The sequence below is a fragment of the Atractosteus spatula genome, chromosome 6 (assembly GCF_055471065.1).
Source record: "Atractosteus spatula isolate fAtrSpa1 chromosome 6, fAtrSpa1.hap1, whole genome shotgun sequence".
NCBI lineage: Eukaryota > Metazoa > Chordata > Actinopteri > Semionotiformes > Lepisosteidae > Atractosteus > Atractosteus spatula.
This window is the reverse complement of record NC_142711.1, coordinates 35109899-35116588: the sequence shown is the minus strand read 5'-3', so window position 1 is coordinate 35116588 and position 6690 is coordinate 35109899.

Here is a 6690-nt window from a genome sequence, read left to right as displayed (position 1 = left end):
CCCAGCGGGGCGCAAGGAGCCAGTCCGAAGAATCTGGAGACCGTGAATCCCCTGTAAGTCTCGAAAAAATCTTTTACGAACTGAAATATTTCAGAAGGGATATGAATAAATCGTTAATGGACCTTACTGAAGAAATAAACAGAACGATTAAAAGGGTAAACGAAATGGAGGAACGAATTGAGCAAACAGAGGCGTGCTTTTAGACCTGCTGTAGAAACAGAAGCAGTTAGAGGCCAAAATAACGGATTTGGATGGCAGGTCGAGGAGACAGAACCTGCGGATCCACGGAATCCGGGAGGAGAGCGAAGGAGCGTCAATAACCAAGTTCGTCGAAACGTTTATTAGAGAACAACTTGAGACAATTCCCCCCTGAGACTGATTTAGAGATTGAAAGAGCTCACAGAGCTCTTACCCATAAACCAGGAACCCCCAGTCCAGACCAAGATCTATTGTCATCAGGTTTCTAAGATTTTGAACCAAGGAAGAGGTTCTAACGAAAACAAAAGGGTCTATTTCGATCACGATTATGTACCCGATGTTCTTCAGAAACGGCTGGAGTACAAAGAAATAAAAAAGACGCTGAAAGAAAATAACATCAAATTTAAAACACCTTTTCCAGCGAAACTTAAGGTTTTTTTCGACTCGGGAGTCCAAACTTATAACTGTGCTGTGGAAGCTACAGTATGAAGGACTTAATACGCCGAGGTCTGATTGCGGGTGCGGCTGGAGCTGTGACTGCAGCGAGGTCCGCGGAGGAGCGGATTAGACAGGGATCACGGCAGCAAGCGCACAGCCGCAGGAGGAGACTGACAGAGGAGCAGTTCAAGACATTCCAGGCTTTCCACTGCCGAACTTCACCAGATGACCTGGACTGTATTTCTTGTCTCTGGACTAAAGTATCTGTTTTTCTGTTGGATTCATTTAATAATTTACCGTAAGGTTTAACCCCCTTTATTCCCTTCTAAAAAGGAAAAAAAAAACATTTTTTATGATAAAAACGGCCTCGTTAAATAAGGTAGAATAGGTTAGAGACCGAGAATAGCAATTAGAAACTGTAGTTCAGGTGGGTAGCTGCGGCAGAATGCGTAGTCTGCAAAGGAACAAGTAATAGGTTTATTCCATGCTGAAAAGAGAAGAGAGAACACACAACGTTTTGGCTGTGAAGCCTTCTACAGGTGTGAGAAAGACAAGGCAGACAGCAAAGATTAAATAACACAGAAGAACAAAACCTGGTAGAGAGGAGGAGGCATGAGGGGCAGAGGCCACTCAGGAAGTGCGAAGTCCAGAAGGTTGAAGAAAGGTGTGAAGTCAAAACCTGCATGAGAATAGAGAAGATTACATGAAAATAAGTCGGTCATGAGAGAAGGGGGATGGTGTGAACCTAGTTTCAGGATGGGTTTCGTTTCTGTTGTTTTTCTGCTATGGGGGTTGAGAAACCCTTTTTTGAGAACAGAGACAGGGAGATCAGTGTGATCATGGCCGTCTGAGGTGAAATGAGAAACTAGGGGCTTGGAGAAATCTTTAATCTTCACAGCCTGAGCATGTTCTCTGAAGCCGTCTCCTAGTCTCCTTCTGGTTTCCCCAACATAGATAGCTGGGCATTTTTGCAGGAGATACAGTAAATGAGGTTGCTGGAGGTACAGGATGTCGTCTGTGTGATCCAGAATTGACCTGAGGGGCCCTGAATGAGCGTTTTGTTAGATATATATTTGCAGGTGATGCAGCAAGTTCTGTTGCAGAGGAAGGTGCCTGGTGGGGATGATTGCCGAGTGCGGTCAAGGGAGCTGTGAACCAGAAGTCATTTTATCTCCCCACTGAGACCTGATTTCAGTTTATGAGAGAATATACAGTATATTATTTAATATTTAATAGTATAATATTTCTTTGTGGACTATTTTGTTGTTTGTTGTGTTTCTCATTAAACAATTGTATTTTCTTGTATATCCCCCCCCCCCCATATCTGCTGGTATGATGTAAATAGTTTATTTTGTACTGTAAGTATGTATGAACATAATGTAACAAAAATGAAAGATGAAGGCAAATGTTCATATTGCTGTTTTGGACGTGTTCTGTTTGTAAATCTTTTCATCGCTAAATAAAGCGTTAAGAAAAACTCAGATGTGTAGGCCATCTGTACTGCAATGCAGTTTGATCTTCCTGTGGTCAAGGTTTCTCAGAAGTGGGATGTACCTGTTTTGCAGCCAGAAGGACACCAGTCAAACAGGAAGTTATCGATGGTCAGAGATAAGGAGCCCTGAAGATTAAAATGGCGTGTCTCTTTCTTCATCTTGTTCTTTTCTGTGTTTCCCTCCTTGGTAAGAATATATCAGATCTGTTCTCAGTAGTTTGATTCTGAGAGTACAGTGCAGAAAACCATTTCATATAGTGATATAATAGCAATAGCAGGTCTTCAATCGATGTTCTCTGAAGGAGAAACAGCATATTACTTATACACCGATTCTGTAAACTGCTAGCAGTCACCAAGTGCATTAACTGTATTTTACTGTTTTACACAGAAAGAATAAGTGCATTGTGAAAAAAATGTAGTTCTGACTGTCTTCATTAGGGATTGGAGCATTGTACAGTAGCTTCAAGGGTAGTAGTCAGCCATGACTTCTCTGTTATAGCAGAATCTGTTTCAGGCCTGAGATAAATACAAATATAAAATAATTGTTATTTATTGCCCCTGTTCCTGCTTTACAGTTATTGATGGCCTGTCAGCGGTGAGAGAGGTAAGGGGCAGAAAAGGAGGATCAGTCAGTGTTCAATGTCATTATGAGCTCACACAAAAACACTATGCAAAATACTGGTGTAAAGGGCAGTTCTGGAGTAGCTGCAGCACTCTGTTGCAGACAGGATCTCATGCAGCTGGTGATAAAGTGTCTATTAGTGATGACAAAACACGTGGAATATTCACTGTTACAATGAGCCACCTGGAGAAAAAGGATGAAGCCTGGTATTGGTGTGGAATAAAAAGAGGACGCAACAAAGCCAATGATAAAATGTTTTATCTATACCTCTATGTGGATGAAGGTAAGCAGCACTTCACAATCACTTCTATTTTAATATGAGCAAATGGCATTTAATTTTTTTATTAAATGATTGTCGCATACGTTTAAAATGTGTGGATTGGAAGGATTCTCCAAGTTTTTTTTAATTGTTTGAATTGTATGAACATTCTTACAGCTCTGAGGGAATCAAAAGCATATTAATTATGCCACTACCAGGGATCCTTTCCAGTTTCATAACTGTGCATTTCAAATTTCCTAGTTTAAAACACCAACAGGGTAATAATTTATTTTAAAGCTTTTAATTAGAAATTTAGCTGTCTGCAATAAGAAAATCTGTTTACTGTGAGATCAAACAAGAAGATTTTTGTCCAAATTTGCAAAGGTACAATTTTAGCAGTTACTTCAATTACTGTACTCTAACCTTTTCTTGAGATCTGGCTGGATGAGGATTCTCGTTGGGCAGGTTTTATGTCATAGTAAGGGTGACTTTTAGTATTATATTTAAGGCTATATAATGTACAATAATATTTCTAAGGTCACAGATATCACAAACGGGGTATGAGGAAGACAAATAAAAAACGTACACTTATTTTCTCTATTTTGTTTATTAAAAACAATGAATATAAATGAAATTAAGAGAAATAAATGAAAAATTAAATTATAGAAAAGATGGAGAATGAGACTCAGTAAAGTACTGCATTTTTACATCAGTAGTAGTGAGAAATGGACTGAAACTGCAATTATTTTAACTTGCAAAACAAATCCCTTATAATTTTTGTGATTTCCATTTTATTTTCAAGCAAAAACAACACCTAAACCACCTGCAACAACAAAGCCACTAGTTCCTGCCACTGTGTCCATTGTAAGCACTCCCAGATCAGCAACAGCAGGTCCACCTTCTACAGAGTCCAGCAGCACAGAGCTCATCACACACAGCCAAGAGCCAACTGCAATCCGAAGATTTTGCAGGTTATAGACTAAATGGAAATTCAGTTAAAATAATTAAAATAATAAGTATAGTATTGTAAAACAGGGCGTTCTCTTGTATGCTGAAATGTTTGCATATAAAGGTGTTCATGTCTGAGGACAGATGTATTCTGGTGTAAATCTGTGGAGCAGAAAGTTGATTTCTTTAAGTGCAAGTAAACAAACAAGTCGAGCTACAAACAACATAGGAATACAATCAGCATCAGTGTTATTTAATTTCATTGTTTTGAATGTTGTAACTTTCTATCTACTTTCATTTTGAAGTGTTAATGAAGAGTTAACTGGAAGAGAATTAAGGTACTCTGGACTGACACTGATCCAACCTGGCTAGTTTGAATCAGAGCAAGTAGGAGGTATATAAGGTTTGGAGTAAAGAGAGAGTCTAATAGAGAAAACTGTGATAATCCCAATTAGAAGCAATGCTTTCATCTATCCATCCATTTTCTAACTTCGACCATTTCAGAGTCACTGGAGAGCCAGTACCACAAGGCAGGGTAACACCCCAAATGGGATGCCAGTCAATTGCAGGGCCCACACGAACACGGACGCACACTCTCACACCGGAATGTAATTGGACTGTGGGAGAAAACCAGATCACCCAGCAAAAACCCACATGAACATGGGGAGAACATACAAACTCTACACAGATAGCACACTCGGTCCAGAATTGAACCCAAAGATTCAACACTGTGATGCAACATTAGCCAACGTACCATCATACCACCTGCTGTTTCCAACAGATGTGATTTGGCTTAAACAATCTCTCTAAACTGTCTTGCGCTGGCTGCTGTTTTTTTAAAATTGATTTTGCAAGTATATGAGTGGGTTTGTCTCAGTGATGTGTCATATGTGGCATGCATACTGAAAGTACAGAAAAACAGTTGCTTTCAGTAAGATACTTGACATTGGATCATGCCTTGAGTATTTTAAGGTTTTTCATTTCATTAAATCTGTCATTTATTAACAGGGTTTGGTAAACCACATCCACCATCTTCAAAATTGAAATAAAGTCTCATGATAGTAATTCTGGACTTTTTTACTTTCCCAGATTTATAGATTGTAAATTTGAATTATCAAAGTTTAAGTAAATAAACATGGGAAATATGGAGGGGGGGCATTTAGCTTATCTTGCTCATTTTGGTGCAAAAAGGTAATATTTCCCCATTTATATTTCTTTTTCCTGTGACCCACACTAGCCTTGCTTCACAGTGAAAGAAAGTAAAAGGCACGGTATCCCAACAAGTTTAATTTCTCATCTAGAGATGAGATGGTAAAAGGTCAAGTCTGAAAACTGAGACTATAGGAACAATTAACACTACACTGAAAATGTTAAAATAGCATTTAGTGCCCGATTGCCTCCAGTAGGAAATTACACTTTTTCCCCCTGCAAAGCAGTGGAAGGCCCAGTCAATGCCCAGCTGCTGCAGTCAGGTCTTCCATCCTGCCCAAGGCACAGGTTTGTTTTTAACATGGCCCATGCTAAGTACATAAATTAAACAGGTGAATACAAAATACAAGGTATCAAATAGAAATGTAATTCAGCATTAATTAGGGAAATAAAAATGAATAAAAAATGTTACATAATTTAGACTTTTTCTTAAATAATTTTGCTGTAGATATAGGTTACCTTGGTCATGCATTTTCTTCACATACAGACAAGCAGGAGCTCCTACCTGCATTGGATGCAGCAGTTGCTTCTCCACAGCATACTTTGAGGACCCAGCAGTGGAAACAAAATTCTCCCAACTGATAACTAATGTGGTGGTGAGGCTATTAATAGGATTTAATATGCAATTAAATAAAACTAGGCCCATATACATAGAGGCAATAGTGTTTGTAGCCTTTCCTTTGGGGAAGGAGGCCGAGTCACTAGCTACAGGTTCCATTTTAACTCCTCTCTGATAAAGAGGATCAAAAGGTAGACTCTGAAGAGGAATAACTTAAGCAATGTTTGTGTACCGCAGAGGGAATAGGATAAGCACTCCCACATTGGTGCCATGCCTTATACAGTATTATATTGTAGCGTTTTTGAGTTCTCACAAGACAAAGGACAAGTGGAGACAAGATAGCGAACCAAGCGACTGCTTTTATTCTCCTATCGAAACCACACAAAAACCAAACACAGGATATACACACACATAAGGAGACCGACGGAACACGTACACACGGTTAGGGTGGTAACACGTTAACAACAGACTATACACTAGTATAACACTATTACATACGCAGGGTCAGCTGCTGGTCATCGTGCTGACCCTCAGACTCCCCCGCCGGCTACAACTCCCAGCCTGCTTCGCAGTACCATGAGCCCCCACCTGGTGTTGTTGGAGGGGGGCCCGAGAGCACTCAGGGGGACCCTTCTGCGCCACGCACACAGCATACGTTCGGCAATACCACTCCACATCCCGGTGGCAGAGACCCCAATAAAAGTGGCTTCGGAGACGCTGCAGGGTTTTCTTACAGCCGAAATGCCCCATGCCATGTAGCTCCGAAGCAATGTAGCGCTTCGGGGTTCACATGGGTATGCACCCTCACTGCTGCCACCTCAGGTCAGCCCCCCACTGTCAGGGACTTGAACCTGGGCCTCCAGCGTCATTCAACAGAGACCCAGCCACTTGAACCAAAGGGAAATGTGTCAGTCCGGCAGCTGCAGTCCCTGCTATTCACAGGGAAGGGCAGTGATGTCACTGCG